The 27923-nt window shown below is 40.2% G+C and overlaps 1 long non-coding RNA gene across 1 annotated transcript in view; it reads right to left on the bottom strand.

Annotated features, from left to right (window-relative positions):
- The window catches only part of LOC107552981 (uncharacterized), a 59458-nt gene that overhangs the window by 11831 nt on the left and 19704 nt on the right, over positions 1-27923 (bottom strand). The window contains exon 2 of the long non-coding RNA XR_001604916.1: positions 21297-21367. This is a non-coding gene — a long non-coding RNA (uncharacterized lncRNA). The remainder of the gene's footprint in view (positions 1-21296; positions 21368-27923) is intronic.

Here is a 27923-nt window from a genome sequence, read left to right as displayed (position 1 = left end):
GCAAGCTGGAGAGTTTTCTTTGTGTGTTCTCGATTCGTTGTTGTCTTTATTTGTTTGAGTGTTTTGACATTATTTTGCATGCGCTGCTCTTGGCTGGAATTAATATTTTGGTGGGCTTGAATATTAATCTGGCATCAGAGCTGGGATTAGAGCACTATTGTTCCTTTACAGCTGAGCCCCCATAGCGAGATGACAAACACAAAGACAATCTTCCCTGGTCTGCCCTGCATCTACAGATAACAGTCAGACCCTTCTCCCTCAATCTTTCTTTTCCTCTCTCTATCACTTCGGCAGAGGAAGGGTGGCGGAACTTTCCATGGTAAATTTGCACGGCAATTGTGCCCTTAAACCATGCTGCTTCCCCCAGCTTATACTGTGCATTTTACAGAGTTTATCAAAGAATACAATGGGGTTATGCTTGAACCATTCTTCTCCAGGCAAGAACAGTAATTTAAATGCACCAGTGCTACTGAAGGGAGCCGAAGTGGCACTTTTTTTCGTGGTGGAAAGGGGCAAAATGAAAACGCGTTACAGAAACGTGCCGCATTACAACGTTGACCTTTCCTGTTCGTATAGTCTACAAACAGCTGTGAATCTCCTTCCTCTGGGCTCTTTGTACATCAGACGGCTGGACCTGTACAGGCGCTCCATGCCTCAATAAAATATTCTTGCTCTCTGCGTCTCACTTTCTCTCTCTCGTGTGCTTCCCAGACAAACAGAAAAGCATGAACACACGCGTTCTGTCTCGTGCAAATACTCAGCACAGGAATAAATACACATGCAAAACATACTGTACAATCTGTCTGACTCTAAACACATGCAAACTGCTTCTTTCCACACATACACACACCTGCACACAGTCGTACTGAGGGGTGTTGAATTTGTTAGAATTTAATTTAATTGAACTTTTTTAAAAATTGCATAATTCTTTCTTATATCTTCATAATATGGAAAATCTTACATCAGCATTGCATTGTTCAGTAATCAATAATTTTGCATTGATTCTTTTATTTTTTATCTAAATAAGCAAGTAAATAAATACCTAACATATATTCTGTATGGTAATTTAGACCCCACTGTATTAAATGTGAAAATGCTGAAACATACAGTACAGACTTCCACCCACTTCCACACACAATACTTTTTTTTGTTCTCAGAAAATGACATGGGAGTATATGTAGCTGACAAACCCTTGGTTTAAAACCTCTTAAATAACAAGAGTATACACGCAAGTCTGTTCTTACACCATGTATTATAACACAATGGCTCACTTTTTATCTTTGCCCATGTTACGGCCCATGCAGCACTTTCTCAAGATGGATGTCAGAGAACCGCTCATCCCATTGGATGATCATAGACGTTCTGTCAGGGAATTGTCAATTCAAATGGGAACACTACGCGTCTTTAGTTCTGATGCACGTCTACATGTGCGACCTAGAGGCACTGTGCTACTTGAGCATTAGCAAGCACTTGTCAGAAACAGTAGGAGGGGTGGAGCAAGATGGGAAAGGAGGTGGAGAAAAAACAGAGAGAAATCAATGAGAAAGCCAGAGTAATATTTAACAGAGAAAACATGGGGCATCAAATGACATATGAAAAGCATAAAAGGAATATTTAAACATTACAAAAAAAAGGCCCATCTGAGCCATGGCCTTCTGGTTAGTGCAAATGCCTTAGATGTTTTGAGCCATTGTGCAACAATGATCACAAATTAAAATCCTGCTTGTGTTGTGTCCTGTTTTTCTACCCATAATATACTGTTTCGTTATGACTGTATCTATAATAAAATACAAAATAATTAAATTCTCATTCTGATGTGTACTTGAGCTCTGTCTGTCTGTCTGCATATGAAAAGCATAAAAGGAATATTTAAACATTACAAAAAAAAGGCCCATCTGAGCCATGGCCTTCTGGTTAGTACAAATGCCTTAGATGTTTTGAGCCATTGTGCTCATGATCACAAATTAAAATCCTGCTTGTGTTGTGTCCTGTTTTTCTACCCATAATATACTGTTTCGTTATGACTGTATCTATAATAAAATACAAAATAAATAAAATTCTCATTCTGATGTGTACTTGAGCTCTGTCTGTCTGTCTGCACACACACACACACTGTATATATATATATATACTTATAAACAGAGCTGAACTAAAAAGGAGTGATGCACGGCTAATCAATGAAATGGGTGTTTATGTGTCAATCCGCCTCGATCCTCCCAGATTGGAAGGGGTTAATGGAAAATCAATAACGGAGGGATATGTTCATGAATGAACTGAATAACGCAAACGGAGAAGGAAAGAGAGGAAAATAATGAGTCTGAATAAGGGGAGGAGGAGCAGATATGGCCCATGTGTCCTGTGATAGCTACAGACTTCCCAGATGTTAGCTGTCACTCAAGAGAAGACTCCTAGTGGCCAGATGTATATGTGAAGAACATGCCATATTCCCACATTAACAGAAGTCAAGTGTGAAAATATTCATGTGCACACACACACAATTGTATTATTTTCCCAGCCCTAACAATGTGAAATCTTACAATTTAGGATCAAACTGTAATGTATATATATGACATCCTACAAACAAAAAATCCAGCTTTTGAAATATCAAAACTTAATTTTAGATTAAAGCAGCATTTGTCATATTTTACTATGTTACACGATAAATACACAATAAACCAAATTAACCTACAACAAAGCCTGAAGCTTAGGCTTGGGAAAGTTTTGAGTAAAGCCAAGCCCAAGTGTAACTTTCCAATTTGCTTCAAAACTGCAAAGCTTCATGGTCTCCGCTTCTGCCTACTCATTAACTTCTTAATCACTATGACAGCAGTTTATAGCATCTCCGCTAAGCGGCAGGGAATTATCAATTTATTTATTTACTGTTAACAAAGGCCCTCCGCATCATGTAAAAATAAATAAACACGAGGATGGTAAGGCCAGGAGAAACACAATGCCTTTAATTTGTGCAAATCTACTTTGGGTTGATTTTTTTTTTTACCAAAACTAGCTAAGTGTATTGAGAAAAAGAGTTAACCACTTTTATCATTTGCCGAAGTGACGAATCTGCTTTTCCTTTGTATTTCCCCTTAAATGCATGTTCTGTTTCTCTCTGATAAGTTATGTTTTCTAAAAACACCCATGCATTTCCAGCGCTTTGTTTGTCTGAAAAACTTCATACCCAGGGATTTACTAAACACAATTCGTCAAAGTGGAACAGCAGTGTTTTTCTCCCTGCTTTCCTAATCCCTTTTTGCCGCAGATGAGAGATTTGCTGTTCAGACTCATTAAGATTAGAACGTTTTTGCCAGAGTTATTTAAGAATGCAAAGTTCCCACCGAAGACCGCACAGAGTTCACAGAGAAGGGAAATCTCATGGAGATGCTGTGTTCTTTCATAACATGACCATCACGGCTCGCATTTCCATGCTCTGTGAGCTAGCTAGTGAACCGACTCTCAGAAACACTGAACTCATTAAGACAGACAGCAAATTATCCATGTGTTTGACAGCAGAGTTGAATTACAAAGTTCAAGGCAAACAATGGGTGAATCAACATTTCAAGAAACAGCTCAAATTGTGATAATTGAAACAGCTACAGAGCATGTATCATATGTACGGTTGGCGGCCAGGGGAAAGAGCGTGTTTGTTTTGGCGGCTTGAGTGTCAGAGTTTTGGCTGGGAGAGCTTGTGTTTTGTTTAGGAATGTAGGGTTCTTTGAGAGAGTTGCAGTAGTGGTTTTGGTGTGGGAGGCCAAAGTCCTACGACTAAAGAAGCAGAGGTCTTTGGCACAAAAGACCGAAATCTCTCTTCCTGCTGTAATAATCCTCCAAACACGTGTTATTTTTATTCATTTATACATATATATTTTCCATGATATGAAAAGGGTTTTTTGACCTAAGCAGGCGATGCTCTTTGAACAGGCTAAGAGGTTTTGTGTGGAAGTCCCTTGGCTTGGTGGTCATATTTCGATCAAAAGAACGGTGGTTTAAGGTTGGTCTATGTAAAAAAGCACTAAATGAACAGCTTTGGTTGTTATGCTACATCTCACTGCTTTTTTTTAGCATCTCACGCCATGTTTTTAACAGGCCGCATCAAGATAAAATCATTAAATTTTTGAGATGCAATGCATTACTGTCAGTTTCAAAATAATGTACCAATATAAATTAAACATTAACTGAGAAAATAAAATAATGACAACATGTCACATTTTTTTTTTGTTTAGTTTAACTTGAAGAATTAAAATAACTAATTTTAATTTTAGGAGAAGCAGTAGTTTCTTGGCCGCTCTTACGCTGCAGAGGGATTCATTCTCCAGTGCTGTATGAACACACAGCTTCAGTCTCGGCAGCTTTCCCAAACTTTCCAACTCCAAGTGTCGCAATCTGGTTCCATTTTACAGCTGGCCTTGAGATTGTAACAGAGCCCCTTTCTCCCCCTCCCAAACCACATATTTAATCCCTTCGCTTATGTCAAACTTAATTACGGGGCCTTGTACGAAGAAATAACAAGTGTGCCTTGTAGGAGAGGGACCGAGGGGGTTTTCGTGAGGAAGAGAGAAAAATGGGGGTATGCAGAAAAAAAAATTAAGGGCTAAAGGGAAGGACTGAAAATCTATCAAGACATAAAACGAAGGGTAGTAGTTAACAGAAAGGGAGAAACAAAGCAGACATGTGGTGGATTTGTTACAAAAACTCTGTTTAATACTATAGAGTACAGCCAATAGAGCTGAAAAAAAGTGAATAACCCAGTTTTGCTTTTCATATAATCTGGGATATCATTTATAAATCAAGTTCACATTTTGAAACGACTGACATATTTCACTAAAGCATAAAAGGAAAGAAAAAGTGACAAGGAAGGCACAATTGTCAGTAAAGAAACCATAACAGTTCTGTGATAAATAATTTATGATTTCATTTCATTTATATATTCATTATATATTTTGTATAATTATTAGGTAATTATATATAATTAAACACAATCTAAATGATTATTATTATTATTAAAATTATTTAAAAAAAAAATCCATTTTGTTGTTTGATTAGTTAAATGTTACAGTGCAACTTTATTTCTTTGACATTACAATTAACATTTCACTTCCTGTCATTTCAATTCAAAATATTGCTGGGTGTGGCCCATTTAAATTCCAATTCATGAATTGAAACAACGCCAATTCCTAAACTGCAAATTTTGCCCAACCTTGCCATTGTATTGCAATGTCAGGCAAATTGGATGTTTATGACTAACACAGTGACAAAACTGCCTGTAGGAATATTGTGGCTTTAGTGCATAGCATAACAAACCTTCAGAACTTTTTTACCACTGTCTAACAGACTCTGGATGTGTGTGTGTGTGAATTTAAGAGTATGTTTGAGTGTGTGTGTCTCTGTAAGTATTTACTATTCAGAAGTGGAACAGTCAAGAAGAGTGATGTTTAGTCTGTCAGTTTAAAACTATTACCTCAAATTCCAAAAATGTGAGCTAAACCTGTCTCACACTGACACGGAAGACAGTGCTGTGAAGAGCAAGCCTTTGAAAGTCAAAATCAATTTTCAGTGGGGTAAAACAAACGCTTCATCTGAGTTCCACAAACCGGATTTCTAACTTTTCTAAAAGCACATATTCATACAATCTTTATAAGGCAAAAACAGACTAAATGCAGTGTAAAACTGCTTTGAAAGAGTAGGATGCATCGTAGAGGCTGGTGTATAGAGGGATGAAACAGTCAGCAACTCTCCTTAGAGACACAACAGAGAGACAGATAATTACAGTCTCAAAGGAAGGCTGGAAGAAAGTCAAGAAGAAAGAGCTCTCCTCCTCTGCTGTCAGCCTCGACTTTGCTCTGGCCTACTGTCCGTCCTCAGTGGCCTGGCTGAAGGGTTCCCAGGGTGGTCGAGCAGCCCAGGGCTGGGCTGAAGGAGACGAGATTCCCATGGCATGGGCGGTGGGACTGGCGCGCCACCCGTAGTTATTTATAGGAGGCCTGATCCGAAGGGCCAGGAGAGAGGGCATGATTGTTTTCCTTTCCATTCCCCTGGCCCACTCACCCGGCCTCACACAAGGGTGGTAAATATATACCCAAACACTGGGAGCTGTGCAGAAGGGGGAGAGAGACGAGGGTGGGGGGGGGGACTTGCCAGAGATTTGGCTACAAGAGGGGAGGTCAATCATGGCTCTTTGTGAAAGGTGTGCTTGATTTGGACTTGTTAGACTGAGCTGCATAGATCTCACCATGTTTATAGAAAAATATAGAAAAATCTATAGAAAATCTATAGAATCTATAGGAAAAATGTCCGGTCAACAAGTCAAGCATAAATGCATAATGTCAACGCACTGAAGTTTTTCAAAAAACAAATAATGTTTTTCAAGTTCCTTTCAAGTTCCAAATCAGAAAAAAGCACTAAAGTACCATAAAAGTGATGACTTGTGCACTACATTATAAGCCATATTATAGCTGCAGCTCTACAAAAAGAAAAGAAAAGTAAAGAAAACAATGCCAGTCAAACAACCAGTGTTTGAAATTATTGACATCTGATACCAAATTTGGTCTGTTCCTCACATAAAGCTATAGTATTATATGGCTTCAGAAGACTTAGAATTTTACACAGGAGCCATATGAAGTACAGAGTTCTGGCATGAAACTCTAGATGGCGCAGTCCGATAGGTCTAACTCAGTCGGACCTAATGGCATCATTATCACATGGAACAGCTGATTGGTTCACTCCTGTATTGGTAGCCAATTAGCTCACTGCTCAACATTCAAATATATGACTAGTGTTTGCCGTAGCAGTTGCAGCTTGCTTCAGAAACCCTCCACCTTCCCCAGCTCCACCTGTATAGATCTGCTACGAGGTGATTCATGTATGCTATATGGGGGTTATTTCATGTATGTTATATTTGCAGCAGCAATATTTCTTACATGCTCACAGCAGCATGTTGTGGATGTATTGGCAGTAGCAAGTCTCGGTACTTGCTCTGCCGCAGCAGCAGCAGCGTAGCAGATCTATTCCACCAAGACCAAATACATTAACATTGTCACGTACATTACCATGCCAATCCCTCCGAGAGTTGTCATGACAGAACTACTTTTATGGTGCTTTTATAGAAAGGAATGGTTGTTGTATTGTTGTATAAACATTTTATAGAAAAAAGCTTCATGAACATTCTTTAAAAATTCTCCTTTTTTGTTCTACAAGAAAAAAGGGGTAATTATAGCAATATACACCATATAGCATATGTCAACCGCTTGATTTTTTGTATAATCGCTAAATGTAAACTATACTATCGCCCAGCTCTAATCTGCTAAATGTAACATGAAGATATTAAGATATTATAAACATTAACATCATGATATTCTGTAAAGCTGCTTTGAAAAAAAAATGTGTATTGTGAAAAGCGCTTCTTAAATTAATTTGACTTAATTTGACTTGATTAAATGTAGCCGTGATTTGTGACCAGCAAAAATCTGTTTAACTGGGCATTTAAGCAGCAGGGATTGAATGAAGATAGAAAAAAAACATAAAGGAACAGAAATTAAGAAAGAGGAGGAGGGAGGGAGGGAGGGAGGGAATAAGAATGAAAAAGGCAAGGAAAATGAGACCACAATTTCTCAGGCCCAGGGACGCCAAGTCTTGACGCAACTTTGGTCCTGGACACCCCCAGCAGCCGAGACCTGGCTCGGCTCAGTGTAGATCCATTGAGCATGCAGTCCCGCCAGGCCTGATCCACATGTGACCCGGGTGATCTAAAGCCAAGCAGCAGAGCAGACTGGAGCTGTGGCCTCTGGGCCCCTACTGCAACCGATGTCTGAGGGAGTCTGCCAGGATCCAAACATCAGCCACTGCCCTCCCCCTTTCTCTTTTTCTAATTTTCTCTCTTTCTTCTTCTCCTCCCAAGCATGGGAATTCCAGAGTGACATTATTACTATGATCAAAACAGACCCTATAAATACCAAAAGCTATGATGAATTTAACAGCAATTACAGAGGCACGGATAATTAGAGCAGGAGGAGAGGCTGAGATGGAGGAGCAGGCATTGGTGTTTTTGTGTTTAAGGGGGTATCTGAATGTATGAGAAATTAGGGTGGGTGAAGAAATGCTGCTGATGGTATCCCTCTCAATCAGAGCTTGAGGGAGCGTATACTTTTGCTCAATCGCTCCGCTCGCTCTCTTTGTCACTATTCTTGCATCTTAAAAAAGGCATCAAGCATCTGCTTTTGTAATGATCACTTAGCCAACAAACAATTAATGGTCTTCCTTCACAGATGTTCCTACAGAAAAAAATTAGACAGTAAGGGCCAGGAACCTGTCTCAGCGGAGACCCGGTGAACTTACAGCTGCCTCTCCTACTCTCTACTTTTCCCTCTTTCAAGCCAGACATCCATTTCCCTCCATTTTTTTCTTTTACTCTCTTGCCCTCTTTCGTTCCCTCGCTCTCCTCCTCTCAGGCCCGTCAACGAAAGCATTGCGTCACCGGGATTCCAGAGCACTGGCATCTGTTTTTTTTACGCTTGTGGGAAAATAGCAGCTCATGTTTCCTAAGATGCTTCTCACATTCCTCACCCCGTCTCCAGATCACACGGGCCCAATGAGTGGGCTGCACCAGGAGCACAAACACAGCGGAACCGTCTGATAAAGTATGGAGTTTTTCTAGCAGATAGTGAGCAAATACCAAATTTTTTTTTTTTTTTGCGCGCATATGTTTGTTTCTCTGTACAACAATGTTGTCGAGGTGATATCTAGGACACCAAATAATTGCATATCCATGAAGTGACAAGTTTCATAATAGACTCTCATAAAAGTCTTAAATATTCATTTGTCTAATCAGTATTCCTTGAGGTCATTTGCATTCTGGATGCAACCCAAAGGTCAGTGGCTTTAACGTTTTAAAGGCAGTTTTAAACCATAATAGTAGTAACACAGAAGTGGAAAATTTCTACTTGAATATCAGTGTTAAATCAATTATTTATGGTAACAACTGGCCAAACTGATTCTTTGAATTTGATACAACAACTATGAGAGTTGAAAATATCAGAGACAGACAATGTGAAAATGTGAAAATGTGAAAGCGGCTGGATATCAATGGCTGTGCTGTAAATGTCCTATTCACTCTGAAGGGAAGAGATATGATAGTACTTTGAAGGGTACAGGATATTGCTGTCTCACATGAAACACTCTACATGAAGCCATACATCACAACTACTTTTGAACTGGAATGCTGTCTTAATAGCATAATAGTAAAACTTAATGCATATTTGAATCATGAAACTTTTCTGAGTGGCTGATTGTTTTTTCAAGCCATCAGAACAACCAATTGCTCTTTCTTTTCCATCTACGAAAACCTTTTTTATTTTCATCCAGACGTGGTCCAACTCAGTACTGCATGGTATGAACATTTTCTTTAGCCCTCCTCCACCCCAGCACCACCTGTCTAGATCTGCTATGGAAGTTGCAGCAGTGCAACATACCTAGTCTGCCAAGATTAAGCAGTGGCATGGCAGATGGATGCTCCAAAATGCAACTTACTAGGGCCAGAGACTTACAGTTCACAGGGAGGCCTGTAAATGTAAACTACGGCATTGCCTTTGAGTAGCATCCCCTTCCCCCATTGCCCTCCAAATAAATGTGCAAAACCTATGCCTTAGGGGGTACAATAGCTTGTCCATGGGATAGTACCCTTAAAGGGACAACTTAGAGTTTAGGGGTAAATGAGCTACACAGATGTCCCTTTGAGGATATGGACCCAGTGACAAGCTGCTGTACCCCTAAATGTACAATTTTTGCACATATTATCCAAGAGTGTACGTTATTCTTATAGGGGTTTGAAATTTACTTTTTCACTCACCAAAATGGTTATAAACCTAATTACCTACACCACAGCTTCATATATAAATATATTATAAAATCTGAATTTCATATTATTCCAGGGTATCTGCAGGATTTTTAAAATTAAATTTAAGACTTTTTAAAATACAGTTCAGTTACAGATTTTCACACAAGCAAAAAGTTTTCAGCACACATTTCATCCTTTAGACCATTTTTAAGATAAGGGATGAGTCAGAAGTATCAATTATTACATTAATTTAAACAATTATTACCAATCAATTATTATATTAATTTAATAACATATACACATATCTTAATTGTTTAGATTTTTAAAATGCATTAGCAGCTTTCATATTTACAATGGAGTGTGTGCTGCGTAAATACATGGGTTGATTTTTGTAATGGTCTGCACAAAAACAGCAGAAGGGTTTATTGAAAATGCACATTCATATTCTCTGCAAGTAGGAGGCGCTTTTGGAGCAGCAGTATATAGCAGTTTCCAGGTTAATGGCTGTACAGCACTGCAGCTGACTTTGACGTGCAGCGCTCATATTTATTCAGTGAAATCATAGCCTTTTGAAGCTGAATTGTCACTTTAAGCTATATCGAAATTCTTGTTTTTCCGTCCCCAAATTTAAGACCTCTTGAAATCATAATTAAGACTTTGTTGTACCATTTAAAACTTTTATGGCCTTAAGTTTGATATGACTAAATTTAAGACGTTGGTGGGATCAAAGTGCATGATATCAGGTGAGTTCATCTGGACAGTAAGAAAATCATAGAGTGTCTGAGTTTTCAGTAATTTTTTGAGTCTTCGCTAAATACAATGCAAAGGAAACCAGCGAGTGTATGTTGAAGTACTAGGTATGCGCAGATGCTGCGCAATTAGGCTGTATTTAATATATCATGATGACTCAATGAGTTCAGTATTTGCGCTAAATCTGCACTGATTTCGCTTACATTAACTTCCCAAAGAATTTAATGAGTGAAGAAAAGTAACCCGCCAAATTGGCTAGTGATTTGACAACGTTACCCGCCACAGCTGATTTTTACCTGCATTTGGCGGGTGTTAATTGCTTACCCTGCTTATAGAGCAGCGGATCCCAATCCTGATTCTGGAGAACCCACAACACTGCACATTTTAGATGTCTCCCTAATCAAACACACCTGATGCAACTCATCAGCTCATTAGTAAAGACCTCAAATGTGTTGGTCAGATAAGAGAGACAGATAATCCTCCAGGATCAGGATTGGGAACCACTGTTTATAGAGAACAATCCACATGGCTTACCCTTTGCAAATCTGAGCTCAAACTTGAACTTTAGCCACTATGCCCCTAAAAGATTCTTCTGGTCAAATCAAGGCTTGAACAACTTTCCTTCCTTTGCCACTCATGTATATACTGGGCAGTTTTCAGGTCTGGGGTATCACCATTATAGGCCTACCTCAATCATATCTCCCACCCACCAAATGTCTCTCTGCATAGCCTAGCGAGGGCCATCTCCTGAGCTTAACTGAGCTAAAATTCGATGCTTTACAAGGCGCCTTCCTTCTAAATCTTTAATGGCAGGGGGTTGAGTAGGTCCAATTAGGAATTGTAGTCTTCAGGGTCTGAAGACTGGAGGGGTGAGGGTGGGCAAGAGCTTCTTGCATGGATACAGGATGTGAGGAGAGTGGGAATGGTCATCAATTAGCGCCAATGAATCTTAACCTCACTAATGACTGCTGGGTCTATGCCTAGTGGTCTGCTGGTGTCCGCTGGGATGGTGGGGGTACAGTTTTCATGTACGTCTCTGGACGTCACAGACTTGCCTGAGGCGATATGCTAAGCCCTCCCCCATATCACACACACTTACTCATTTACCCCCTGTCATCACACCAATTGAAGGATCCAAGTTGCATTGAGATTCAATGCATATCCATTCCACGCCACAACCATCCCCACAAGAAACATTATTTCATTTAATATATTATGCATTCAGCTTAAAATGAGCCAGTGTGACATGTGTTAATGTGTGTGTGTGTGGGAGAAAAACTGAATTTCCATCTTCAAGTGCTTTGGCAACCATGTGGCTACACCATGTTTGGGAGTTCCAAGTTTCAACTTACAGTAGGAATATATTCAGTAGAATAAAATAAATAAATTTGGTCTTGGTTTCTGATTGGTCAATACAGCATTCCAGCTGTGTTAAAATACATGATATAGTAACAGCAAATCTTTCTTATTGTTGCATAGAAACATTCTGTTATGTCGGGGACTATGTATTTTAGTCAAAGCATGACACTTGAATTTGCTTTGTAAAATAAAATTTAAAAAAACATCAAATGAGCTTAAATTAGAACAGAAATAAAAAAGTTACAATATTATTTTTTATAATAACAACAGTAATAATAAAAACCTTTTTCTGACTATACTGTATATTGTTTAACTTGCACAATATTGCATTTCTGCATTTCATGTATTGTTTAAACAATAATGAGCCAAAGTATAATGTATTTGATCTCCAAGACCCATTAAACTATTTTTGTCATGGTAATTTACATACTTAAGCCACAGTTACATTTTTATGAAAATCACTGCATAAGGTAAAATATATATATATATATAAAGACAGCCTATGCAGCTTTTGTTCCAGTTATTCTGCTGGTGGTTTGATATTTTGTTATCTAATGCAATAAAATGTGTTTACTAAATGAGATTTAAATGGGATCTAACTTTTGGAAACAATTAATCTCTGATTTATTAGTGAACCCCAACAGCACTGTGAAAACAATACTAGATATCCAATTCCCAAACAGTTGGATGAGCATGTGTGACTGAGTGCACTTGCATGCCTACTGGTTTCCCCGCAGCTGCCTGGGCCTGGAGACAGCTTTGCTTCAGATGTCAGTTGAACAGTTTTTGTTTGTTCGTGTGTCCTGCTTTATGAACCCTTCCTCAGAGAGGGTTCCCACTTTCCATCCGAGTCTTCAAGTGGCTCAATTAGAACACAAGACAGCCCTTGTCTTCACCAAAATGGAATCAATTTAGAAAAGCAACCATTTCACCTCAGATTAAGCCATCCAGTGTCTGTTCTGTGGCACGCTGACCTTTGCTAGGCTCTAATCTCATTCTATGGGGACCGGTTGGCCAGATGATGCTCTTGTCTAATTAAAGGCCTTGACGTCAAACTCCCAGAGCTGCCTGAGTGACTTATATTTGAACCCCTAGCCACAGGTCAGCAGAAGTCTTTCAGGAATCACATTGCCATTTCATCCCCCCAACTCTTTTCTCTCACAGTCTTGTTCCTTGTAAATTCCATTGATTCTCTCGTGCTCCTATTAACCTATTTCTCTCATACACAAGCACCCACACACTGCACTTTAGTTTGAATTTTGGACACCAGCCACATGCGGCCGGTTAGCACCAGGCGTTATCTGCTGGAGGCCTTGAATGCGGTTGAGCCATATCAGGCATTGGCTTCCTTTGACTCTCTCTTCAGACAGGCAATGGAGACCAGAACACTAACAAACAAACACTTTTACTGATAAATGGTGGCAAGATCAGACATGTAAGACTGCCTCCTGCAGAGAGACCGAGAAGAAAGACAGGCAGTGACTTCGCACAGTGCCTTGTAGCCTCGGACAGTAGCTTGGACACAGCTAATAGACAGGGCGACCGGTGAAGAGCTACCTCTACATGTTCAGCTGAATCCTCTGGCCTTTTATACACACTTGTTTGGTTGCGCTAGGAATGCGCTCCACCTGACCCCAGGGCACTCATCCAATCAGCTCGCTATCTCCTGAAAGGGCCTCCAGAATAGTGACATTTCTCCACCTCGTCAATAAGTGGTGAAAGCCACCATCCACCCGCTACTTGACCATTTAACTTCTTTGTGAAAAGGCCCTTTCTTTCTTCCTCCCTCTATTGCTCACTGAAATCAATAAAAGTGGAGCGAGGAATAAGGCTGATCCAGAACTCACATTAAGACGAGAAAGAGAACGAGAAAAATAGACCAAGGGACAGAGTTGTGGTTTCCTTAGGCCTCTATACAGCACAGTGCTCAAAATCATATTATCATCAACACTTACTTACTATTCAGAACACCCCGGGGACACATTTAAACCCACAAACACACACTAATGCACAGATTTATGACTCATGCCATGCATATAGATACACGTACTATACATATGTATGCCTATATATGCAATGGGGGGGGGCATTCTTTACTATCTCAATATTTTCTGATGGACTGCAATGAGATTACATTGAAAGAAAATTGAGAGACTCTTTAAAGAAAATCTTTAGCTTCTTAGATTGACTCTCTCTTCAGACAGGCAATGGAGACCAGAACACTAACAAACAAACACTTTTACTGATAAATGGTGGCAAGATCAGACATGTAAGACTGCCTCCTGCAGAGAGACCGAGAAGAAAGACAGGCAGTGACTTCGCACAGTGCCTTGTAGCCTCGGACAGTAGCTTGGACACAGCTAATAGACAGGGCGACCGGTGAAGAGCTACCTCTACATGTTCAGCTGAATCCTCTGGCCTTTTATACACACTTGTTTGGTTGCGCTAGGAATGCGCTCCACCTGACCCCAGGGCACTCATCCAATCAGCTCGCTATCTCCTGAAAGGGCCTCCAGAATAGTGACATTTCTCCACCTCGTCAATAAGTGGTGAAAGCCACCATCCACCCGCTACTTGACCATTTAACTTCTTTGTGAAAAGGCCCTTTCTTTCTTCCTCCCTCTATTGCTCACTGAAATCAATAAAAGTGGAGCGAGGAATAAGGCTGATCCAGAACTCACATTAAGACGAGAAAGAGAACGAGAAAAATAGACCAAGGGACAGAGTTGTGGTTTCCTTAGGCCTCTATACAGCACAGTGCTCAAAATCATATTATCATCAACACTTACTTACTATTCAGAACACCCCGAGGACACATTTAAACCCACAAACACACACTAATGCACAGATTTATGACTCATGCCATGCATATAGATACACGTACTATACATATGTATGCCTATATATGCAATGGGGGGGGGGGCATTCTTTACTATCTCAATATTTTCTGATGGACTGCAATGAGATTACATTGAAAGAAAATTGAGAGACTCTTTAAGAAAATCTTTAGCTTCTTAGATGTTTCTTTGGAGACAAAAACTTGAGTAATCTATAACCCACCCAATGTAAGTTATACAAACATATAACCTCAACCTAAAATTAACCATAAACCCGAAGCCCTAAACCTAACCATAACTGACCATCATGAACTAACATAACAATAAACAAGCTTTACAGCATTTATTAATCTAGGTTACTGCTAATTCCTAAATACACTGTTGTTCATAGTCAATTCACATTCGCTCATAATACATCAATTATTTGTAATTAACTTGAAAAATGAATATGTAAAATAATATCATCAATGATTAAGAATTGTAGTTCATGATACCTAATGCATTACTGTAATGCCTTATTGTAAAATATTAAACATCATTGTAATAGAACCCCCCCCCCCCACACACAAATTATTATAATTTTTTTTCAAAATTTGGACGCAGATCTATGCTGATTATATCACAGACATCAGAGAGAGAAAAAAAACAAAAAACGGTGGAACACCATGTAATCGTGCATAGCTATGATAGCAAAATTTAAATAAATACTTGAATAGGACACATCTGAGAACTCCATTAAGCCTCCTGAGATGTAGGAGCAACCTCTGAGTAAAATAATTGTCCTCTGACAGACAAAGAAAAATAAAGAAAAAGAGAGGAGAAGGGAGATATGAGGAGAAAGAATGAGAGTGAGAAAGACAAAAAGGGAAAAACCCACAACCCTGAATCATTAAAGAGATATCTACAAACAGACAACGCTCTTGTTTGAGGTTCCTTCATTTTGCTGCTAATGATATACACATGGCCATCACTCATTTGCCAGCTGTGTTCACACCTCATCACTTGTGCACAGTGATTGACAATAATGGCGGTAGAGTGAGAACAAAATGTCTCCCAAGAAGGGAGGGAAGTAGAGGAGAGATGAGCGCGATAGGTTTCGTGAGTGCATATGGATGCTACGATGAGCATGGCGCTTTGTTTGGTTCCACTGGCTGAGCTGAAATTGATTTCTGTGTGAGGCACGCACACCCCGACCCCCTCTGCATTCTGATGGAATAAATAAAACGCCCTCTAATGCACCGTGAGGAGGGGAGGGGGTATATATGAAAGAGTAAAATGGGAGAGAACAGAAGCAAAAGTAAAATAATGAAGAGAAAAGAAGGAACAGAGAAACGAAAAGGAGTAAGAGGATAAGAGCCTGAGACATTACAGAGATAAAGATGGAGAACAAAAAACTGGAGTGAGGGATAAACATCTAGGGCCTTCCAGCACTAACAGAATTAGTCACTACACTAGTCACTAGTCCAGTCTAGTACTGAGGCTCTCATCTATTAAGTGCCAAGCCAAGAATGGGTCAGCCAAGAATAGGCAAAAAAACTATGCAAAATGCAAATAATAAAATGCGATGCGAAATCAAGCATAGTTAGCATAGCAAAAATAAATATCCTATTAACTTTTAAAAGAGAGAAATAAGCATATCCTTTGTTGCTGGTGTCAAATGCTGTATGGACAATCAAATGGTTAAGTAAAAATTGCACAATTTATATACTGACATTAGACCATGAAAGTAAGTGTTCCTGTTTTCCTAGTTTTCATATTATTAGACAGTTTATGCTAATATTAATAAATTTCAGCAGGGTTAGTATTTCAGAGCAGGCATGATGCTGAGACCATCTATGCTTCAATTAGTTGGGGAAATAAGTAGCTTTTATGGTTAATTAAAAACACCACCTTAATTAAACAGACTCCACCTGATGGCTTGACCTATGTGACTTTGCCCTAGGCTATCAAATACAAGTACAAAAGCAGCAGTATGAGCGCTAAAAATAGGATTTGGAGGATATCACAGACACACTGTGGTTGTTTATCAGACAGTCTCATATCAAACAAATTCATAATAAAAATTGACTTTATTTATTAACAATTCTCTTTATGAAAAAAAAACTTTACAGGCACAAGTAAGTGCCATATGGTGTGTGCCCACATCAGTAGTGGCATATATAGATGTTTTAACAATATATTACATGGTTAATAGTTGATCATTGTGCACAGCTACAGAAAAAAAAGAAACTCACTGATTTACAAACCGATAAAGTTCTCTGATTCAGACTTTAAACAGAATAAAAGCTGCAGACCCGATGCTACGTTATTAAACTCACTTATTCAATTTCTGTTGGTGGGTTGGCCATATTGAATTAAATTGAGAATCATTTTGGAATATGATTGTGATCTGAAATTAAAATGTGTGGTGCCTAAAGATACCAATCCCTACTTAATACACCACATGGAATGGTTATATTTTGTTCCTGAAAACTTTTATAGCAATTACTTGTGGGCTTTCTAAACATTTCTAAGCTATGTGGAAGCTGCTGCTAAATTTCAAGAATTAGCAGAGCCTGATGCAACAGTTTAATTGTTCTAGGTATCTTTCTATCATCTTTGTGCAGGCTGCAGATTAGATTTATTCCTCAAACACTGTTGAATGACTGATGAATGCTAATGATCCTTTACTGTCAGGACTGCTGGGATGTCAAGGACGAGTCCTTCTCCATCATGAATGGAGCTCTTGATGAAAAGCTTAGCAGTGAGCTAGGATTGCTGTGGTTAGCATCTCTAAGTGCGAGGGGATAAAACTGTCTGTATGAACCGCAGAAACATTCAGAAAAGTAAGATCCCAGCATATGTGCTCAGGGACAAGGGTCCCATAGCACTCAGTGCATGTTTTAGTCTGAGATCTCCCAGCACAAGCTCACACAGGAGCAGGGAGATCTGTGGGGACGTGTTCTTTGATAATGCTGAAATATTGGGAGCAGGATCCCAGGAGCCACACAGAGAGCTGGTGAAATAGAGAAGGGTCCAGAGGGTATTCCATGCCAAAGGGAACCCAAAGCAGGTGGGCCGGGAGTATGTGTGTCCTCATGTAGCAGGAAGCGAACGAGGGGAGGAGGGACAACATGACATGACATTGACTCGTTAAGAGCCTGGCACTGCCTGCGGCCTGCTAATTTATGCAAATGAAGGTTACTGACTCTTGGGAGCTGGGTTGTCGGGGGGTGGGTGCTGTCAGAGTTTGGCTGGGAGCCAACGGCGTGCAGTAAAAACAGTGCCGCTGCTGCGGTGGTGGTGACGGCTTGTGGGGCTGGAAAGTTCGGCAGAGCGCCACAGGAGCGGAAGCGGGAAGCGCCGTGCCAGAACAACGTACCCAGTTAGTTGCCTGGCAAGGCGGGCAGAGAAGCGACCAATCAGGGACACGCTGCCTCCTCTACCCTGGCCGAATGGCATCGCCCTCACGGCCCTCCCCTCGCTTGCGCTCCTCCTCTCCCCCCGTCACTCCGGTTGCCCGGGATGATTTTATAAACATTTTGCTAGCCGATCAATAGCCATATTGATCAGGCATTGTGAAAGTGATCCGTCTAAAACCCCCAGCAGCCTGCAGCTCTAAGAGAGGGAGGAGCGAGGGAAAGGGAGAGAGAGGCTGCAGAGAGGATGAGGAAAGGGAAAGAGAGAGAGGAAAGGAGAGAGAGGCTGCAGCCACAGAAGAGAGAGGTAGAGGGGAGAGAAGGGGAGATCTCACAGAGGCAGAAGGAGGCAGTGCTGAAGGTAAAGCAGTGTGGTGTGGACGTAGAGAAGCGAGCAGGAGCAGCCATTGGGACTGCGTTAACATGCATTCTAATCGCTTTCTCGTTAAGCCGCGGAAGGGAGGGGTGACTAATGAGTCTCGCCGTAAGTATACAAAATAATTTACGGAGAGAAAGGGAGTGGGCGAGAGAGGTAACGTATGAACGAAAACAGGCGCAGGTTTGGCCTGGTGAGTAAATGAACGTATGTGTGCGCAGGGGGAGGTGGAGGTCTTTAATTGCTGTGGGAGATGGTACGCGATTAATTCTGATTGCTTTGTAAATTTAATTATCATTTATTCTCTCTAGGAAAAAAAATGCCTCTGGTTGACGGGGATGGAATCGCGTACCATAAAATTTACCTGCGAACAACAATACCCGATGACTTCTCGCTCATAAGGAGGCCTGCAAAATATGGCGGCGATCACTTCCGAAGGGAATTCTTAATGAGAAAACATCATACTGAGAGCAGGTCCAATGCATTTGATAGTCTTGAGGATATTTGCGGGCCACTTTGAGGATTTTGGTGCCTGATCTTTTCGTAAACCCCAACTGTACACCAGTGGATCATGGTGGAATGTTCAAAAATTGGATATTAATAATTGGACTTGTATCAGTTCCTCGCTATCGGAGTACAGACACTTTCAGCTTTCTACTGACTGAATATTTTTGTTACTTTTTGGACGAAAGTCTGGATAATAAACAGAAGAGCTGCTGGTCCTACAATGGAGAACAATGGATGAAGTGAGGGCTGTTTAGAAAAGCAGGCCTGTCTTGCCACTCAGTCACAAGACACACCAGGGGGGATCAGGCACAAGAGCCCAAGGGAGGCTTGTATTGATCCAGACCAAAATGTATTTCGCCAGCACTGTGGTTTGTGCTCAACTGATGTGCTCAGGGTTGATTGAGGATCAGGCCTGGTCTGCAGGCCATAATGAAGGGAATTGATACAGATGTCAGACCACTGATCACCTATCGGCCCCACAATCTAAATCCAAAAGAATTAAGCCCTGTATTCTATTTGTGTGGAATGCCTTTGTGTAATAGACATGTACACTTTAACACACAAATTCAAGGCATACACTTCTGGCATGACATCATATTGGCTGTAGTGCCCCGAAACATGGATCTAAAAGAGACACAATGATTTAAAGACCTATATTACAGAGTCTCAGACAACAAAGGATTGTGATTATGATCGAAACTTTGTTCACCCAAAACTTGTCAATAACTACTCAAGTTGTTCCAAACCCATATGACTTTCTAGAAGGGTTAGCTAGCAGGTGGTCCAAGCTGTTTTTCTCCAGTCAATGAAAGTGAATGGCCACCATTGTTAGGCCTGGTCCCCATCCACTTTTATTGCATGGAGAAAAGCAGCTTGGACGTTTTGCTAAATATCTCCTTTTCAGTTTTCATTTTTGGCTGAACTATCCCTTTAAGTGGTTACACAGACACACCGCAGGTTATTAGCGAGATTATGTTACTCAAGCCTGATTAATTGCAGTAGGTGCTACATTAGGGAAATTGAGGTGTGCTGTGGCTCAAAATACCAAAAACACTTTATTTATACACATCTAGACCTTCATCCCTGAAATTTAGACTCAAATTTAGGCTGTGGGTATCATCCACTGAGATCTTTCAATGATGGATGTGCTACAGCAAATACAATATATTATTGTGCAATTTTAATGTTGGGTATATAGTATATTTTTAGGGAAGAGTGATATGTATACTTTTTAGTTAGGAAAAAGACAATTATTTTATGCAAGCTCTATTTTTCATAAACTGTTTTCTTGAATGACCTCATTCTTTAATAAAAGATTCGCAAATCTTGTCCTTCTATTTTAAGGAGTGCAATACGTATTTGTGACGAATGAGGAACAAAAAGCAGAATTAACTGGTCAGGAAACCTTAACAAGTCAATAAATTAAGGCAATTAGTAAAAACACAACGAAAATGGCTCCCTTGAGACTGTGATGCAGAAAAGCTTCAAAATGAAGGGATCATTAGCAATCTGTGCTAATGGCACAATCTGTAGAGGGAAAAAAACAATGGATAAATGAGGGAATTAAAAGGGAACGGGCTGCAAGAAACAAGGAAAAGGCAGAATATGAAAAGATTTAACTTCCTTAGGCTAGTGTTGCAATAGACAAATATGTCAGTGGGCCACAACAGAGTACTGTATATGTGCACACTTGTGAGTGTAGAACTGTGTGTATCTGTTTGTGAGTAAAATGATCAATAAGAGCCTGTGGCAGTGTGTGTCTGCCAGAATGTTAGCACTACATTACGACTGGATTACAAGGAGATTCCTTTGCAATGTGCATGCGTAAATCCTGCTGAGGGAGCGTTGGCTTGGCCCTGAGACAGGCAGTCTGCAGTCCACCTGTGTGTGTGTGTGTGTGTGTTAAGCACATACCAGCTGTAACAGTTCAGACTCATATGCTTGCTACTCATCACAGCATTTCTGGCTGTGAGAGATAGGGTAATCTTACTGTATCTAAACACCGCGGTAAAGACCTGATCGGTCACTGTAAGTTCGAATGCGAATGTGTTATTCAGATTCCCTGTCATATTTTGTAGTAGAATAGAGTGTGATTGGATGTCTGGTTTCGATTTGACACATGAAGTTGTGATGTGACGCTATCACTCATGTCCTGTGTGTGGTCTAAGCGGGTGTAAAGACTCATGTTAGCCTCATTCACTCAGGTGCTGCTGGGAAATCTGCGCGAGAGTGGGCGTACGTACCGGCAGGCCACCGGAGATCCAGTAGTGTGCACCGTTCAAACGCCGTCTCCCGTCACAGGGTGGATCCAAACCTAGAACACAGACACAAAGAGATACAGAAATACAAAGAAAGATGTGTGAGACATAAAAGAAACAGCTGCATTGGGACAGTATTATCAATTTTCTGGGATATGAGTGACAGAGCTTCTCAGAAGCATGAGTTTGTGATTTCACTTGATCTTCTGCACAACCGATGCACCCGTGCCTGGTCTAATTGTGCTATTACTGATTCATGTTTATTAATGCAGTGATGTGTGAAGGTGGCAGGGACAGATTGCTGCTGTTGCTACAGTGCATGTTTACATGCGCAGCATCAGCTTGGGAATCATGGGAACTCTCTTGCACACTCAGAGGTGCATATGCATGTGCACAAACAGCTTGACTGCTAAATGCTGATGCCAGATTGCATGTGTTTCTCAGTGCTAGTGCTGGCACAGATCATTGGTGAGGTAGCAGGAGGGTTGGAGGAGGGGCCGCTGATGGCCCCGTGCCAAGGCCTTTTATTCCCAGAGCCTCTCGTCCCCCAGTGCCCTTGGGCATCTGTTGTAGAGTTATTGTTTTCACTAGCAAGCAATTAGCAACACTACACATTTATTTAGCACTGCTCTAATGCTTCATAATTAGCTTCAGGCCCCAAACAAGGACCACCTTTCCTGCTCTCCCCGCTGTCACGATCACAGCCTGCCATGATTCAGCACAAGCGAGGGAACGCGGGACAGAAAAGTGGAAGAAAGAGCGAGAAAGAGCATAACTAGAGTTGCTAGCAGGGCCAGCTTGTGTGTTGGCTCAGCATTTCTTAAGAGCTCTTTAGGGGCCTGTTGGCTGAGCAGTGCGTGCGTACAGGGAGGAAAGGGCAAACACAGAGCGGTTACACTTTTATAGAATGCTTTGTGGAAAAACACCCCTGACACACACCTCAGCACTGCAGCCCTGTTTGTCATAGGGCCCAAGGGGCCGCACTGGCCTCTCACATGACTGTGAGCAATGACCTTCCAGGGCAGCAGTTTAAGAGAGTACGGCAACCCCACCTCCTCTCCTGTGCTTCTCTCTGGGAAATGGATTCTCACGCCAGCACAGATATGGACCGAAATGTAGATGAGAACATGGAGCAGGGAGAAATGTCAAACACATAAATACAGTGCTTGTATGAAGAGTGCCACTTGAGAGGAATTGCTATTAGATTTTGTTAATATTTCCATTTTGCTTTATGATCAAAGCAACCAGTAACTGACGTTGCCATTGCTTTTTGCCAGAAATTGCCATTAGATTTGACTAATAATTTGCATTAGAGCTGCCAGTGGATTTTGTCAAGATTTGCCAACAATTGCCATTCTTTCTATCTTTTTTTTTTTGCATCAATTCCATTAGATTTTACACATAATTGCCATTAGATTTTTGCCAATAATATCCATTAGATTTCTCATAGAATTTCCATTCGGTTTTGCAATAAGATTAACCAATAACTGTCATGAGATTTTACAATTGGTCATGAAATATTTTCCACTACATGCCATTGCTTTTTGCCAGAAATTGCCATGAGATTTTATCAATAATTTGCATCAGAGTTGCCATTGGATTTAGTCAAGAATTGCCAATAATTGCCATTCATTTTTATGGCATTAATTCCATCAGATTTGTACACATACAGTAATTGCCATTGGATTTTTGCCAATAATATCCATTAGATTTCTCCTAGAATTTCGATTCAGTTTTGCAATTAGAATATTAAAATAACTATCGTTAGATTTTAGAATTCTTCATGAAATATTCTCCACTAATTGACAATACTTTTTTTGCCAAGAATTGCCTTTCGATTATTATTTTTTTACCAATAATAAGCATTAGATTTTGCCATTAGATTTTTTCCACTAATCATTATTACATTTTGACAAGTATTGCCAATAATTGCCATAATTACTGAATGAATAATGAGTTTCATTAGATTGAACTGGCATAACATTTTTGCCAAAAACACCCCTCAGATTTCACAAGGAATGTCTATTCAGTTTTACAGTTAGATCAAGCAATAACTGTTGTTAGATCTTAGATTTTGTCAAAGTGTAAAGAATTCCATTAGATTTTACACACATCATTATTACATTTTTGCCAATAATATCCATTTGACCCACAAATTATTTTTACTGAGAGAAATTGCCATTTGTTTTGACTGGTATATACTATAGTTTGCTGATAAAAAAAATACAGGTCAACTTTTTATTTATTAATTTATTTTTGTGGGTGTATATATATATACATACTACTGAAGTGCTGTGAGGAAAAAAAAAATGTAATAATGTATGGAAAAATCTTATGCACCTCAACTGTCCAGAGTGAACCCGATGGCTCATGCTTGTATATGTATATTGTTTATGGAAACAAAGGGCAAAACCAAGTTCAAGTCAATGTGCATATTGCATACATATTCATGCGCCGGCTATATCAATCTATTTCAGCTGAGGCTAGTGGGAGGAGCCCGCTGATGAGGTCAAAAGGGACACAGACACATGAATATCAGAAGCGCACATTCACAGGTGCATCGTTTCTGGATGCACTCATTACAGAATAAGTAAATAAACCCAAAGGTTGACATACAATTCCAAAATGCTGGTCGTAAAACTGAATTTATAATGTTGTCATGTGAAATTCAATCAAAGCATAAGTTATTTTCTCAGCCGCCATTCTGAAAAGACAATACTCAATGGAATCGAATTAAAGCACTGCATTTTTGAAAAGGGAAAGGTTCGTGTCCCCAGAAATCACATCCAGCAAAACTGACCTCTGACCTATTTCATTTTAGCATGACTGCCATTATCCAGCAGAAAATTAGAAATGTCCTGCTATTGTCTGGTCCCGCGGTGGGGGCATGGTTATGGAAAGATAAATGCAGCGTCTACAAAAGAGCAGCAACTGCACAGATTCATAAGTCTTTAAGAGAAAAACTACAAGCTACCTGGCTGAGGTACTGGTTTGATGAGCATTTGTGTGTGTACATGTGTGTGTGTGTGTGTGTGTTTAGGTTAATGCTGTGTTATTTGAGGAATAGCTATGCAATTTCGCAAAAAAAGATTGGATATGCGAGTCCTTATGATTACATTTGTGTTTCTATGATTTATCCCACAGATTTCTTTTTTTTTTCATTTGAAACCAAAAATAAAGAGGATGAATCATCTAAATTTGAGACATTCAAGTGCCAAGAAGGAAGAGAGAAAAGGGGATGTCTCTGGTCTCCATGGGCAACCAGGGTTATGGTGTCTTTTCTTGTAAACATGAGGAGAATAGGGACAAAGCGTCTGTTGGTAACAAAGCCATATCAATGAGTGAAGAGGTGACTTGGCTCCTTCTCTGCATGGAAGCATCTGGATCGCTCACACATTCACCCATAAATATGCATATGGATTTAATGTCCCTTTCTTCAATAAGTTTTCTACAATAAAAGAAAAACTGCATCAGTGCACACGTTCAAAATCTGAATATATAAAAATAAAAATTAGCTATTTGTGCTCTGAAACAGCAGGGTATCAGACTTCCCGTCTCACATGTGTATCTGTGAATATATTAGTCATATTTTTGGCTTTTCAAAAGGTGAATCACTGTCCATTCTAATGCACATGTGCTAGATGCGAGGGGCACAGGATGCAGATGTTTTAAATGTTATTTTCCATGATTGCTTCTTGCTCCCCATTTCCTGTCTATTGTGTGGGTGCAAGAGGCATTGTGTGGAGCGTCTGAGCACGCGCGGGGCGGGGTGGGGTCGGTCGGTTCACATCCCCCTGGGAGCTCGTAGCAGCCCCATCTTTTATTAATCAGAGGCCCCTGCGCCACACTCCACACTTATCACATTTAACAGCCTCAGATGTAGATGCGGCTCTGGGTGGGGTGCCTCCGCTCGAGCTGAGGAGGCCATCTAGAACGTGTGTGTGCGGGATGGTGGGGGGTTGGGGTGCAGACCCATCATGCACTTCCATCACCCAGCTATTGGGCCGAATCACAATACAGCAAATTACCTTCTGCTGACAAGAAAAAATGAGCAGGTCTTCTGTATGGAGGGAAAAAAAAGGATTGTCAAGAAGAGGTGACACATTGATTGCTTAGTATGCGTATCCTGCGGGCCCAGGGTTCGCAGTCTTCCTCTTCTATATAAATGTAGAAGCAGGGGAACGGAGCAGGTGGAGTGAAGGAGAAATTGAAATGCCATGTTAGATTGGAGGGTCTGCTCTCAAACCGGGTGGGCCAACCAACAAATGCACAAACACAAAGGTCTCGCGAGTGTGGATGAAAAGGTAAAGCCTGTGTCATGCGCACAGGACTCTAAGATGACGTCCCGACACCCTGCCCTTCTTTTTTCTTTTGCCTTTTTCTTTTTTCACCCCCCTCCCCTCATCTCATGTATGTCGTAGCTCAGATGAATCAGTGTCAGCGGTGTTGAGAGCACTTACTGTCAACCTCAGCGCCCCGGGCCACGCCACTGATGGACACAAACTATAAAATATCACCCCCGTAGGGAGACATTGTTCAAACTCTTCCCCCACAGCCCTGAGGTGAAGAGCTCACTCTCTTTTTCACTTTCTCTCGGTCTGTGCATCTGGTTTTGGAAGGTCTTCACATGGCCGTGAAGCCAAAATCCAGTTTCTTTTGGACTGGGCTATTGAGATACAGCGGTGGAGCTCAAATCTGTCAAATTGTCAGACTTCTTTGTGCCCCTCCATGCTGGAGCTTGGTTAAATGACACAACAGGAATCACAGATCTGAGACCTCTGACAGCTGAAGACTAGAAGACAAAAGCAGAAATCTTGATGTCCACTCCAGGTTTAAATAATGTAGCAGGGTGCATGCTGGGATTGCCATCAATCCCACTCTCTGACGATGGCACTTATTTCAGCTGATAAGTGGAGTAGAAAGCGAGAGGGAGCTGAGGCAGACAGGAAAGGAGGGATGAAGGGAGGGGGAAAAGAGAGAGACGCCCCCCAAAACAACTCCTCCAGTCAATATGGGTCACTGGGCTTCAACTCTCCTTTGTGCATCCACAAGGGCAACAACTAAATCACTCTCTCTGCTGAAGTGTCCATGTGTCTATATGCATGTGTGAATAAATGTATATAAGGGTCAATGACATGACCCTCATTATTGTTAATATTAGTTTTTCATTAAAAATGCTACTCAAATCGCATATTTTTGGGGGGCATAGTCAAAAATGTTAGGGTGATATAACTGTCCTGATATCTTAAAAAAAAAAAAAAAAAAATAAAAAAATATTTTGGTAACACTTTCTATGAAGCCCGTATTTATAATACATTATAAAGGTATTCGTAAGGCATTATAATTAATGCATAATGCATTATAAAAAACCTTATAATATGTTGTATCATCTCATGAATATTCATATGAACAGTTTTAATATATTATAATATTTACTTATTTGTGGTTATAGCTTTTAAGAGTGTGATGATTTATCATTATTACATTAAGTAATTGGAATAGTCACGTAGTATTCCTTAAAAATGCTTATTCATATTTGGAAAACATTTTTGAGTCAAATAAGAGTACTGCAGAAATGTAGAAAGAGAGAGAGAAAAAAATATATATATATATATGTATATACACACACACACACACACACACTGTATATTTACTGTCCTCATCATGGGCATGCTTACACTTCATTGACCCATAAAGGGTCAACATCACTGCAAACGTTCATTTATCTCTAATATTTATTCTGATGCATCCTTACACATTAGCACAAAGAAATATTGTGCATACTGAGTCAAATATTGACAGTTGACTTCTAGTTCTCTGGAAAACTGTCTGTCGCCACTTGACGTATTGAATCAAGCCATATTAGCAGGTAAACGTCAGAAATATTAGTGTGCATTAAGATGCTGGTAACTGCTACTGGCACTGAATTATATTGTGTGTGTGTGTGTGTGTGTGTGTGTGTGTGTGTGTTGGGGAATATTTTCTAATTGGACCTGTTTACTGCACTGGCACACAGTAAGTTCTGGGTTTAGGTCTTGAGTGGGCGGGAAGAGGCGAACACTCTAAATGCGCTCGATCATAAGCAAGTCACTGATTGCAATTTCTTCCTCTCTTTCCTTTTCCTTTTCCTTTCCTTTCTTCCCTTCTGATCAGCCTGGCTTAGCAGTCTCACAGGAGCCCATCTATCTAATGATAATGTGAGAGTCAAGCTGAACTACATAACAAGCTAACTTGTCCAAAAGTCCTCATTACACATAAACGGCATTACATATCTAATGCAAACCATCAATAGTTATGTGCTTTAAAAACCTGACAGGTTAATTCTTCAATTTATAATGAGTCATTCAGGCAGTCTTTAATGGGGTTATTTCAGCAAATAAGAGGATATACACAGAAAAGCCATAAATAAAAATAATGGAATTCTCGAAAAGAAACCCTTTTTTATAATTGATATAATATTTTAGTATTTCTGAAAAGTGCACTGCTTATTAATATTTAGATATAAATATGTGTGTGTGCATGCAGTTATAAAAAAATTAAATATACTGTAAATTGTAACAAACAAATATGTTTATATATATGTTTATATATATATATATATATATATATACA

The sequence above is a fragment of the Sinocyclocheilus grahami genome, unplaced genomic scaffold (genome assembly GCF_001515645.1).
Source record: "Sinocyclocheilus grahami isolate Dianchi unplaced genomic scaffold, SAMN03320097.WGS_v1.1 scaffold462.1, whole genome shotgun sequence".
Classification (NCBI taxonomy): Eukaryota; Metazoa; Chordata; class Actinopteri; order Cypriniformes; family Cyprinidae; genus Sinocyclocheilus; species Sinocyclocheilus grahami.
This window is presented reverse-complemented; position numbering and strand designations above follow the sequence as displayed.